The 12,066-nt window shown below is 41.7% G+C and overlaps 1 protein-coding gene across 5 annotated transcripts in view; it reads right to left on the bottom strand.

Moving 5' to 3' along the window:
* Positions 1–12,066, bottom strand: part of SIPA1L2 (signal induced proliferation associated 1 like 2) — a 235,123-nt gene that overhangs the window by 129,319 nt on the left and 93,738 nt on the right. The window contains exon 3 of one of the 5 annotated variants that reach the window (XM_034949112.3): positions 7,944–8,183. The exons of the other annotated variants lie outside the window; for them this stretch is intronic. The gene's annotated coding sequence lies outside the window, so the exon portion shown is untranslated. The remainder of the gene's footprint in view (positions 1–7,943; positions 8,184–12,066) is intronic. 5 annotated transcript variants of the gene reach the window in all.

The raw sequence follows: 12,066 nt of genomic DNA, 5'->3' as shown, positions 1-12,066 counted from the left end.
TACAGGCACCCGCCACCAAGCCTGGCTAATTTTTTTTTTTTTTTTTTGTATTTCTAGTAGAGACGGGGTTTCACCATGTTGGCCCGACTGGTCTGGAACTTCTGACCTCAGGCAGTCTGCCCGCCTTGGCCTCCCAAAGTGCTGGGATTACAGGCATGAGTCACCACACCCGGCCAATAATATTTTATACTCAAATATATTTTCACAGGCCTTACACGCCACGAGACGCTTGGTGCACTGCAAGGCTGCTCATGTCGTAGATGGCACAAAAGATTAAGAATTAAGAGCTTTGCATCACGCCTCTGGAGACATGACTGGGACCCTCAGCAGGCCACTTACTTCAGTTTCATCTGCACAATGGGGATCATGTCTGCTTAGCACACTTAGATAACTGTTGTGGGACCAGTGAGGAAGCACACATAAGTACTCCAGAAGATTTAACACCACAGATGCAAACTATGAGTCTAATCACCACCTGACACCTGAGCAAGCAGACGCCTGGATAGGCAGGGTGGAGCGATTTACTCCCGTGCATATGTCCAGTCCTTAGCTAGTGTTCTTTCCATCTCACTGAGGAATAACTTGTGCCCAATTAAAAACAGCTTTGAGGAGCCAAGAGAGGAAGGCAAATCAGGAAGTGGGACAGACCAAGCTGCTGGCAAAACTGCAAATGAGAAAATCAATATTATCTATATAAAAGGTTGCCCTTAGGTTCTAGACCAATATTCCACTTCCTAACCTCTCTGAGAAGTGCCTAAGACTCTCCTAGTCCCTGTAGTGCCAATACTGAAAGCCAGTTAAAGTGGACTGTGCTGCAGGAAAACACAGACCCGGCCTCCCCAGGCCTGTATCTGTCATCCTACCAGGGACCCTGGTGCTTGGCAGCATCTGAGTCTAACTCCTCAAAAAGCATGCCAGATGGTGTGTACACCTCTCATGGGATCCCCTAACCCAGCGGTCCCCAACATTTTTGGCACCAGGAACCGTTTTCGTGGAAGACGATTTTTTCACAGACTGGAGTGGGGTGGGTAGGGTGGGTGGCTTGGGATGAAACTGTTCCACTTCAGATCATGAGACATTAGAGTGCTCAACCTAAATGTATGTGAAGCTCACAGTAGGGTTTGCACTCCTATGAGAATCTAATGCTGCAGCTGATCTGGCAGGAGGCGGAGCTCAGGCAGTAATGCTCGCCTGCTGCTCGCCTCCTTCTGTGCAGCCCGGTTCCTAACAGGCCATGGGCCCCTGCTGTAACCCACTGCTTGAGAGTTCTTCCAACTCCAGAATCAATATACCGTAGGCCTGTGACACATGCCCTGCCCTGAGTTGATAACCCTAAAATTAGACTTATTCTCCAAGGTGGGCCTAGGCAGCAAGTCACTCATCTGAGACTGTGCCCCCCTGACTGGTATCTGAGACAGGGAGGCCAGGGCTGTGGATTTTTACATCCTCTCACTGCAGATGTCCCTGCCCACATCAAGACTGTGCCCAGGGACTCTTCCCTCCCAGACTGAAGTGTCCTGCTAAGGGGTCAGTACAGTCCTCTTCTGAGGAGGCCTCCCCAAAGCTTCCCATACCGCCGTCTTCTTGGGGGCCTGATAGAATAAAGACAAAGTACCAGAGTGTCAGTCCAACTACTCAGGAACTGTCACCAAAATAAAGCAATTCCACACGGACAGGCCAGCACAATGATCTGGTGGGTGAAGAAAAATATTAAAAATACTGGCTCCACTGTGTCAAGTCTAAATTCTATGTCCCTCTGCTGCAATAAACTTGTCCTAAAATAAAACAAGAAACTTTGTGGTACAACTTCCAAGGTCACTAAATTAAAAAGCAGAAAAGAGGACAGGAGCAGAAGGGGCTCCATACTTTTTAATTGTCTGGTTTGACTCATAATTGTCCCAGCTTTGTTGGCCAGCTCATTGGATTCTTCAGAAAACAAAGTTTCCTGGAAACTCAAATCCAGGAGTAATGCTAGGATCAATCCTCAAGAAATGTTTTCCCATAATGTACTTCTTTAGGTTTTGCTTCCAGAGGGATACCATTTCAATTCACTAGGCACAGGGAGCAAATTCCAGGGCACCGAGGGGAAGACTCTTCTTTAAACATACTGGATTTGGAATGTTTCAAGTATGAACTGAGTGCTAAATATGAAAAGGAAACTTAAACCACTTTTAATTACAGATGCCCACTAATTAACTTGGCTTGATTATTTTTAAGAAGTTCATAACACTAAAGATCTTTACCTGAAGAAAAAAAGGAAAAAAGAATGACCACTTAATATGATATACAGCATTTTCTAAAATAACAAGAACACCAAAAACCCCATTTTCTTCTTCTTCTTTTTTTTTTTTTTTTTGAGACAGGGTCTCACTCTGTTGCCCAGGTTGGGGTGCAGAGGTGCAATCAATAGCTTACTGCAGCTCAAACTCCTGGGCTCAAGCGATCCTCCCACTTCACTCTCCCAAGCAGCTGGTATTACAAGTATGTACCACCTATGCCCAGATAATTTTTTAATTAAAAATCCCATTTTCTTATTAAAAATATGATCATGGGAAATTACTGCTTTCTTTGCATTTCCAAGTTAATGAATAAGAGTTGGATGCAGAAACTGTGGTTATCACAACTCTGAGACAAACAGAACACCCAACAGTGAAAACCAATCTCTTGTTAGCAAGTAGCAAGTTTTATATATATATATATCATCAACTTTCTAAAAACCACAGGTAGACCCAAAGAACTTGTCTGAATATTTTATTATAAAATGTTAGTATTAACATAATTACATTTATTGAAGGATTTACTATTCCCCAAACCCTTGTAGGTTCATTCGATCCATAAAAAGTCTCCGAAGAGACAAGAAAGAGACACTTCTCTCCATTAAACAGACAAGGAAAAAGTCTTAGGGCAGGAAAGTAAGCATTTGCCTGCAGTCAAATGACTGTGTTTCGAGAGAATCAGAACTAGAATCCAAGTTGCTTCATTTTTTTCTACTGTCACAGGTTCTCAAATTTACACACAGCTTTTTAAAAATTAGAAATAAAAACAAAACACAAACATTACTGGCTTCATCTGTTCAAAAGAACCCAACCTAACCCAAATTTGTTAACTTATAGACAAATTCATTAACTTCAAACATCTCTCCTGCTCCTCCTTCCTGTAACGGGCAACTCTCCTCTTCATCCTTCTTAGAGCCAGACTAAGAGTAGAATTGGACAGGCCTAGGAAAAGGCGGCAGCTCCTCCAGCCTCACATCACTGGTGAGACCCATGCACAGACCTGGCTTACAATCAAGTGTGGCACTTTCTTCCCATTTGGCTCCTGCTAGTTACCCATATAACCCAAGGAAACCTCAAATGTTTGACTGGCAGAGCAGACTGGACATGATCCCAGGCATACCACCCTCAAATAACATCAAAACTTCATACTACCACTCCCAATCACATTTTACTGACACTTTTGGTTTCTGCCTCAAAGAAACATTTTTTCTTCCCTTGTACAAAGAGCACTGTGTGGTGTTTTGGGTGTTAACCACCCACTTAGACTCACAATCAGAAAATGAGATCTTAAGGGAGATAATCTATTCTCACATCCTCACTTTATAAACCCAGAAGTTAAGTGATTTGCCTAAGGTTACAACACTAGTCAAGAGCAAAATGGGTGTCCCACTGGGGTCCCAAAATGCTAATAATTAGGTCATTGTTCTTTATACTTTTTATTTGAATGTTGTATTAATGAGAATGATCAGTTATGATACATAGGTGTCTCAGTTGGGCTGAAAATATCTACATGATCACCCTGTATGCCCCCCACCTCTATGTTTTTGCTTATGCAGTTCTCTTGCTTGGAATGTTTTTCTTCTTCCACTGGAAGTGGCAAATCTAACACACTCAAAGCCATAATCTATGACTCTTTTCCCCTCTAACTTTCCTCTAAAACTTAACCTTCAAAGTACTTTGTGTTCCTTTAATATATAACGGTATACATTATATTCATCCATTGACAATGACATGCCACTTACGTACCTATCGACCTACTAAGTATGAAGCTGGGCACAGAAGAGTGGATGACATGGCTCCTGGCTTGGGGGAGGCCAGTAAAAGCTTCCAGGTAAAACACCCTTGAGGAGCATGGGCTCAAGGGTGCCAGAATACAGCTTGGCTAAAAGAATGCCCTGCTAAGATTTCCTGCTGTTGTTCTTGGCTCATGCTAGCTAAGATAATGTCCAGAGTTGTGCACCTTCTCATCCATATTCTAGCTGCTAAGATTAAAAGCCCACACATTTGCAAAACTGGAAAGCAGCAAGGATATCACGATAGGATGGCAAATCAGACATCACAATTTCTTTCTCTCTTTCCTCAGCTAGGAGTAAACAGTTCTAAGTTTTGCTTTTATTCTTATGGAGGAAAAAAAGGTATTGCCAACTTTGGCCAACAGAAGGCAAGAGAAAGCCGTAAGAGATCTGTATTATGCTCTTGAGCACGGCCCCACCTATTGCAGAATGATGTGTCATCAGCAACCTGAAGCCTCATTTCACCATCAACCCCACAGTTTGGGAGAGAAGTGCTGGTTCCCAGACTTCAGTATGAGCAGTCACTGGTGATTAAAGCATAACTTCTCTGACCCTTGTCATTGAAGGTGAACCAACCTGTTTCCCCTGCAGTGTTTCTTGTATAACCAGAATCCTCATGATCTCTAGGGGCAGGAAGCCTCACCATTTATTCTTTTTTTTTTTTTTAGATGGAGTCTTGCTCTGTCGCCAGGCTGGAATGCAGTGGCACGGTCTTGGCTCACTGCAACCTCCACCTCCCAGGTTCAAGCGATTCCCCTGCCCCAGCCTCCCAAGCAGCTGGGACCACAGGCACACACCACCACGCCCGGCTACTTTTTTTGTATTTTTAGTAAAGACAGGGTTTCACCAAGTTGGCCAGGATGGTCTCAATCTCCTGACCTTGTGATCCACCCGCCTCGGCCTCCCAAAGTGCTGGGATTACAGGCGTGAGCCACCGTGCTGGGCCACCATTTATTCTATTTGCATTTACAACCCCTGTCACATTTTAGCCACGGAGTTTCTCCTTTAAGCACAGGCCTGAGGCCCTCCATAAAAGTGTAGTACAACTAGAAAGGGTTCTTAAGTCTTCACAACAGATTTCTGAGCAAAAAGGTAAATACTCCTTTTCGCTAAAAAAAAAAAAGTTAACAAGTTTGGGGTTGTTTTGCCCAGCGGTTCCCAAATCTGACTATACATTTTTAAAATTACCTAACAGATGTTTATACCCTGCTTCCTGGACTCTAGCCCCAGAGATTCTGGTTCAGAGGACCTGGAGCAGCCCTGGAGTCTAGAATTTTAGAAGGGAGTTGTCATGCACAAATAGGATTGGAAGCTACTGGCTTCGACATAATTCTAATAGAGGAAAACTGAAGTTAAATACATGACTCTAAAATCTCCCTGTTTTCCCCTCTCACAAGTACTGAACCATCTTCCACTTAAGCAGCTGAATGTAGTACAATTTATTTACTCACAGGGTTCTTTAGTTTTGAAGAAATGAAAATGTGAAATGGGGAACGCTCTAGAAATCATTTATATGAGTCCAAAACACTATAAATTTCTACTGTGGTAACAGTAGCCTGGGTTTGCTCTGCTGTCAAAATATACTCTAAATTGCAACATTTACTGAGCATTCTGTAGGTGCCAAGCACTTTCTAAATGCCTTTTAAGTATTTGAATTTTGATAAACTTACGTGATAAGAATTATTATTATCCCCAATTTAGAGTAAAACTTCTCAAGCCTCTAAATGCAGCATTTAAGGCCCTACCCAAATTTAGCTGCATTCTACCTATCCACCTTACCAACCAAAACCACTAAGACCACCTTAAAATCTTCTCAAATACACCTGAGCCACCCCAACCTCCCTAGCTTCCTTATTGGAGTTCCCTCCCTGCAATGTCTTTTCCATCCCCTTTCTTGTGATATTAAATATGCAGACATTGACGTAAGACCTAAGTTCAAATGCTGGCTTAGCCATGTACTCACCCTGCTCCTCTAGGCATATTTCTTAAACCCTCAGAATCTGTTTCATCATATGTAAAGGAGGTTTTATTTTTTCAACAAATACGTATATGTGACTACTACCTTCCAGGTACTAGTCTAGGATCAAAGATGCAGTAATGAAAGGCCCTGGAAAAGGTCCTGCTCTCACAGGACAAGTATTCTGGCAGAAGAAGTCATGTAATACAGAGGAACATCTTTTGGTTCTTCTTAGTAGTTGTGGTTGGTAATGTGGATAGGTAGAATGCAACTGAATTTGGGTAGGGTCTACATAACTTGTTCGAAGCGACTGCTATCATGGGACAGGATCAGAAAGGTTGGGGACATGTAGGTGCCAGTATGGGCGTTAACGGAAGGGTACGGTGGCTAAGGAAATACCTGAAGAAAAGGATGAGGAAATGAGCCACACAGATAGAAAGGAAGGGAGAGGCAGGAGGGGAAGGAGCTCCAATCAGGGACTGGAATTGAGAGCAAGCCTGGCACATGCAAAGACAGCAAGCACACAGGTTAGAAAGGTAGTGCGCTCAGATCCGGGAGGGACTGATGGGCCACAGGAAGGATTTGACTTTCATTCTGGACAGTTCTAAGCAGAGGAGTGAGATCTGACTTAGCCGTTCTGTTTGCGGTGATGAGGAAAGGCTCCAGGGAACTAAGATGGGAAGGATGGAGGTAAGGCCACTGCAATAATCCAGGCAAGAGAGGGTGATGGGGTCTTGAACCAAGTGGCAGCAGTGCAGATGGTGAGAAGCAGACTGCTTCCTGGTGGGAGGATTGAACTGGCAGCTTCGGCTGATGAATGGGCTGAGCAGGAGAACAAGAAAAGTCAAGAATGACTCCAGGATTTTTGGCGTAAGTAACTGACAGGATGAAGTTGACCTTTATTAAGATAGAGAAGATTGTAGAAGGGAGTAGCGGTTATGGTTAAATAGATCACATGTGCAAAATGCTTATGAGCACAAGGCCTGAGACACAGCAAGAACTTGATAAATACTAACAGTATTTTTGCTGTTGTCATCATCAGTCCACATGAAACCTTGAAATCTTCCAGCTCACACTGATCACTTCTTACTGTAAACTCAGCTATATGTTCAAATCATTTGGGCACATAATAAATGCTGACTTACCTTGCATTTTTGTGCAGTTTTTCAATGGGGATAAAAAAAAAATTTAGCTTCCAGAATTGTTTGTGTTTCCTGAAGGCAGCAAAGCACATCCCATAGCACTTCTTAAAACAAACTGAAATGTCTAGAGAGTCAGAATTTGTATTTTAAAAAACAAAGATCCTGAGGCTTAGCTGCTATATGACCCAATCACGGCAAATGCCCAGAGTAATATAAGCAAAAGCAAAACAAAACCCAGATTTCATGTCCTTGTTAAAAACACTGAGGTACAGCAGAGCAATGAGATGCCTACCTCTACTGCAGGAGAAATGCTAAAGAGAACTGTGGAACTAAGGTCCCTGAAATACAGAACAAGATGAGGCTGGGGTCAAGACAAAACCTGCCTTCTGTGGTACAATGCTCCATAATGACATTAGCTGTACAGATCTTTAAATCCCATCAGATTTTGAAAATGAGATTCTAGAACTGACAGAGGGCATGGGTCAGAGGTTCCCAAAGGCCCGTCTGTGGACCAGTGCCAGGTCAGTTGCTGGAGAATTAGCTGAGGAATTTGTTAAAAACACAAATTCCTTAGCCACTGTCCTAGGAATCCTGACCCATGAGATTGGGTGTGGGGCCCCCAGACAGTTTTTAACAAGTTCCTCAGGTGTTTCTAGTGTTGATTCATCTTTGAGATCCACAGGGTAAAAAAATAATTTGGAAAACATAAAACATTACCCAAGCATATGGTATGATTAAACCATTAATTCAGAAGTAGCATTAATGATTGAGTTACCTTTTAAGTCACCCTATACTTCCTTCCCTATCACCCAGTGATGATGTTTAAGACCACAGTTCTCCTCCAAGTGCTGGATCCCAGGTGGCCCACCACTGGGCGGGGCAATGATCTCTACAGAAAGGTGGACTGCAGCTATCATTGACCTGAAACTGGAGTCAGCACCTGAGTTGAATAAACTGAATGAGACGGTGGATATAAGGTTTCAGTTGGAGCAGGTGTTCTGGGCCAGTGTTCAATCTAAAAATAGGAGAGATAACAGGCAAAGTGTTGGTTAAATCACAGAGGACAAAGCTGAGGCACATACAGATGTCCAAGGAAGGCAGAAGGGGATAAAGAAAAAGGTGTCACACAGCCTCTGCTAGACCCTTGATACACAACTTACAGTGTTCCACAACTTCCATGTAAAGACAAGAACACTTTGCTCAGAGACTCCAAAGACACTTATCTAAAGCTGAACAATGAGTTAAGCAGCAGAGCAAGAATCCAGTAGCAAGTCTGTCTGGCTACCTCCAAAGGTATACTCTTGCCAACAGGGAATATATATTAAAAAATATTAGATGCAAGGCATCCAGGTTCATGAATTGAAAACTTAATACTTTTAAGATGTCAATGCCATGCAAAGCAAGCTACAGATTCAATGTAATCCCTATCAAAATCCCAATAAGGTTTTGTTGAAGTAGAAAAAAAAACTATCCTAAAATTCATATGAAACCTCAAGGGACCCCAAATAGCCAAAACAATCTTGAAAAAAAAGAATAGAGCTGGAAGTCTCACATTTTCTGAATATAAAACTTATTACAAATCTACAGTAATCAAAACACTGTGGCATCAACATGAAGACAAACATAAAGACCGATGGAATAGAAGAGAGATCCCAGAAGTAAGCCCTCACATGTATTGTCAAATGATTTTCAGCAAGGGTGCCAAACCATTCAATGGGGAAAGGACAGTCTTTTCAACAAACGGTGCTGGGAAAACTGGCTATCTATATACAAAAGCATGATGTTGGACCTTCAGCTAACGGCATATACAAAAATTAACTAAAAATGGATCAAAGGCCTAAGCATAATTACTAAAACTATAAAACTCATAGAAGAAAACACTGGAAGAACGCTTCACCACATAGATTTGGCAATGATTGCTTGAATATGACACTAAAAGTACAGGCAACAACAACAAAAATTAATGAAGTGCCCTTCATCAACACTGAAAACTTTTGTGCATCAATGGACACTATCAACCAAACAAAGTGAAAAGGCGGCCCATGGAATGGGAGAACATATTTGTAAACCATGTATCTGATAAGCAGGAGTGTCAGCAGGAGTGTCAACAGCACACTGTGTCCCACTGGCCCCAAATGCCTGCCTGAGGCTGGGATATCACCACCATGGCGGGGTCTTGCTGACTCTAGCAAGGGTGAGTCCTTTGGTGCTGGACCTCTGGGGAGACTCATCATTCCAGCATCTACATCCAGCCTCATGAATCCTCCCGTTAACACTGCTCCCCTGACACAGATCCCAGTTCTTCACAATTTCAAGCACTTCTCTCGCTATCTGAACAGTATACGAAAATAAATTATTTGCATGGAGTATCTGTTAGGCTTTGACAAATGGAATAAATCAGTTGTAACTGGTAGCTTTATACTCACAATCTAAAATGGCAATTTCTACTCATAAATGTAATACGCTATGACAGGACAGAATTACTTCCACTGACATCAGGTTTTGATCCTACAGTAATGTACAAGATACAATTCCCAATCACCAGACTCTAAGCTGTCTAAGTTCTGAGTCCACTAGTCCAAAGAAAGATAAAAGGGAATTTAATAAACGGCTGAAACATCAAGGAGCTAGGTTCCCAGTCTGCCAGAGAAAGTACGTGTATGCCTAAGAAACATCCACAACATATGTTTTTTTTTAAAGCTGTCATAATTTAAAGTCTCTCTAAACATCTACTGTTTAATCTAATTTTCCTTCATGAATGTCTGGCTTCAGCTCAAATTGAATCAACATTTCCATTATAAATCTCTATTTTCACATGTTCCTGGTTTGATTGTAAAATGTCTTTAGTCTGAAATATGACACAAACAGAAGCCGGAATTTTAATGTTCTTCATTGGCAAAATGGTTTTACTACAAAACCAAAATCGCAGTTTTCTCAAGCCAAATGTCTAGAAATTAAGCAAAAAGAAAAGTAAAATTCTCTAGAAAAGTTTTCAGTTACAAATGCTATCCCAGGTTCTAAAAGAATAATCTGCCAAGTCATTATTAATATTAATTGCTACACATCTAAAGAAATTACATTTAACTTGAATATGAATATGTACCATGAGCCTATGTCCAAATGCAACTGAATGCCAGACATTCAGTTCACATCAAATGCACCGTGCCTCACAGTAAGGAATTCTGTACTCTATCATTGATGTCTTTTAACAAGTTACTTTGTGAGGTATGTATTATGAATGTTGAAAAGCAACAAAAAATTGGCATTAGTCATTTTTATTAGGCCTACTGATTTTTTACATATTAAAACAGAAATATAAGTGAGGCAGACTGCTCATAAAAGAGATTTAATGTTCCATCAAAGTTAGAAATGTTAGAGTCTCAAGTGACTTTCTCCTTAGGGATATGTTCTGTAGCTAAAACAGGTGAGAATTCTCCGAAACTTGGATTCCAGTGGTTGACAGAGCAAAGGGCACGCACTGCCTGGGAAGGCATACTGAGGACCTGCCAAGGAATCTGGTGAGAAGAGATTTGGCTCTTAGGTCAGAGACAAGGAGACCAAGGAAGCACGACAGATCTGAGAGCGCAGGAGCTGGGAAAGGGCGAAAACAAGTCTATGTTATCTAAAAGTCAGGTTATCCCATTCCAGCTTGGGCCTGAGGCATCTCTCGCCTCTCTCCCGAAATCCTTCACTCTCTTTTGGCAATGCAGCCTCGTCTCAGTAACCATGAAGCAGAATATTCTTACCAATGTCTGGTGTATGTAGATGGTTTTCACAGGCAAAACACCTTTAAGGAAAACTGGAGGGAATCTAACTTAAGGCCTGGGAATTCAGAGATGCTCAAAGCTATATTCTAGCCGTAAGGGTCCCAACCAACCACTCTCCTGGCCTCTTGAATCATTGCTTATGAGGAACTACTTCCTTCTCACCCTGTTTCAGATGGTATGTGACACCAGTGATGCAAAGCCCAGGGACTGAGAGAAATCAGCCCACCAAATAAAGAAGCCTTTAGGCTGAAATGAAAGCCAGCCTACACCATCATTAAAAATCTGTCAACGGATTGGTGAAAAAGAGTTCTCCAAAAATGAAAAATAAAACAAACAAACAAAACGACAGAAGTTCTAAGTCTAATAAGCTCCTTCTTTTTCTCTTGTAACTGCAATATTGCTATGGATGATTTCACTATATAAGTAATAAATAAAAAGTTCTTCTGCCTAAAAAAAAAATAAGACGACTGACAGGAGGAGTAGTTGAGGTGATAAAGAGTCAAAAACCAATTTCTCTTGTGTCCAAATATTTGGGATGTCTTATGGCTGAAGATGTTTTATCTCAAAGAATGTGCTTTAATTTAGAACTATTCTTTTCTATACCACATCATGTCGTAATTACATTATGGGCCAAGCACGGTGGCTCACGTCTATAATCCTAGCACTTTGGGAGGCCACAGCAGGTGGATCGCTGAAGCTCAGGAATTCGAGACCAGCCTAGGCAACATGGTGAAACCCTGTTTGTACAAGAAATAGAAAAATTAGCCAGGTGTGGTGGTTTGCATCTGTAGTCTCAGTTACTTGGGAGGCTGAGGTGGGAGGATCACCTGAGACCTGGGAGGTTGAGGCTACAGTGAACTGTGATTGTGCCACTGCACTCCAGCCTGGGTGACAACGTGAGACCCTGTCTCAAAAATAAATAAATAATAATAATTACATTATGTATTAATTTGGTGGGACCAAGCAATTTGTAAATACAGAATGTCCTACTTCTTGGAACAAGAAATTCTGATCAATAAAATTAAGAAATATTCCTATGTACATAAGTATGCAACTAAACCAATAGTATAACAGCAAAACATTAGAGTTGCTTAAGAAGAACAATAGTAGCAATACATCGCTTTATAGTGC

This window comes from Pan paniscus, chromosome 1 (assembly GCF_029289425.2).
Source record: "Pan paniscus chromosome 1, NHGRI_mPanPan1-v2.0_pri, whole genome shotgun sequence".
Taxonomy (NCBI): domain Eukaryota; kingdom Metazoa; phylum Chordata; class Mammalia; order Primates; family Hominidae; genus Pan; species Pan paniscus.
Note: the sequence above shows the minus strand (reverse complement) of the source record. Positions and strands in the feature narration are given on the sequence as shown.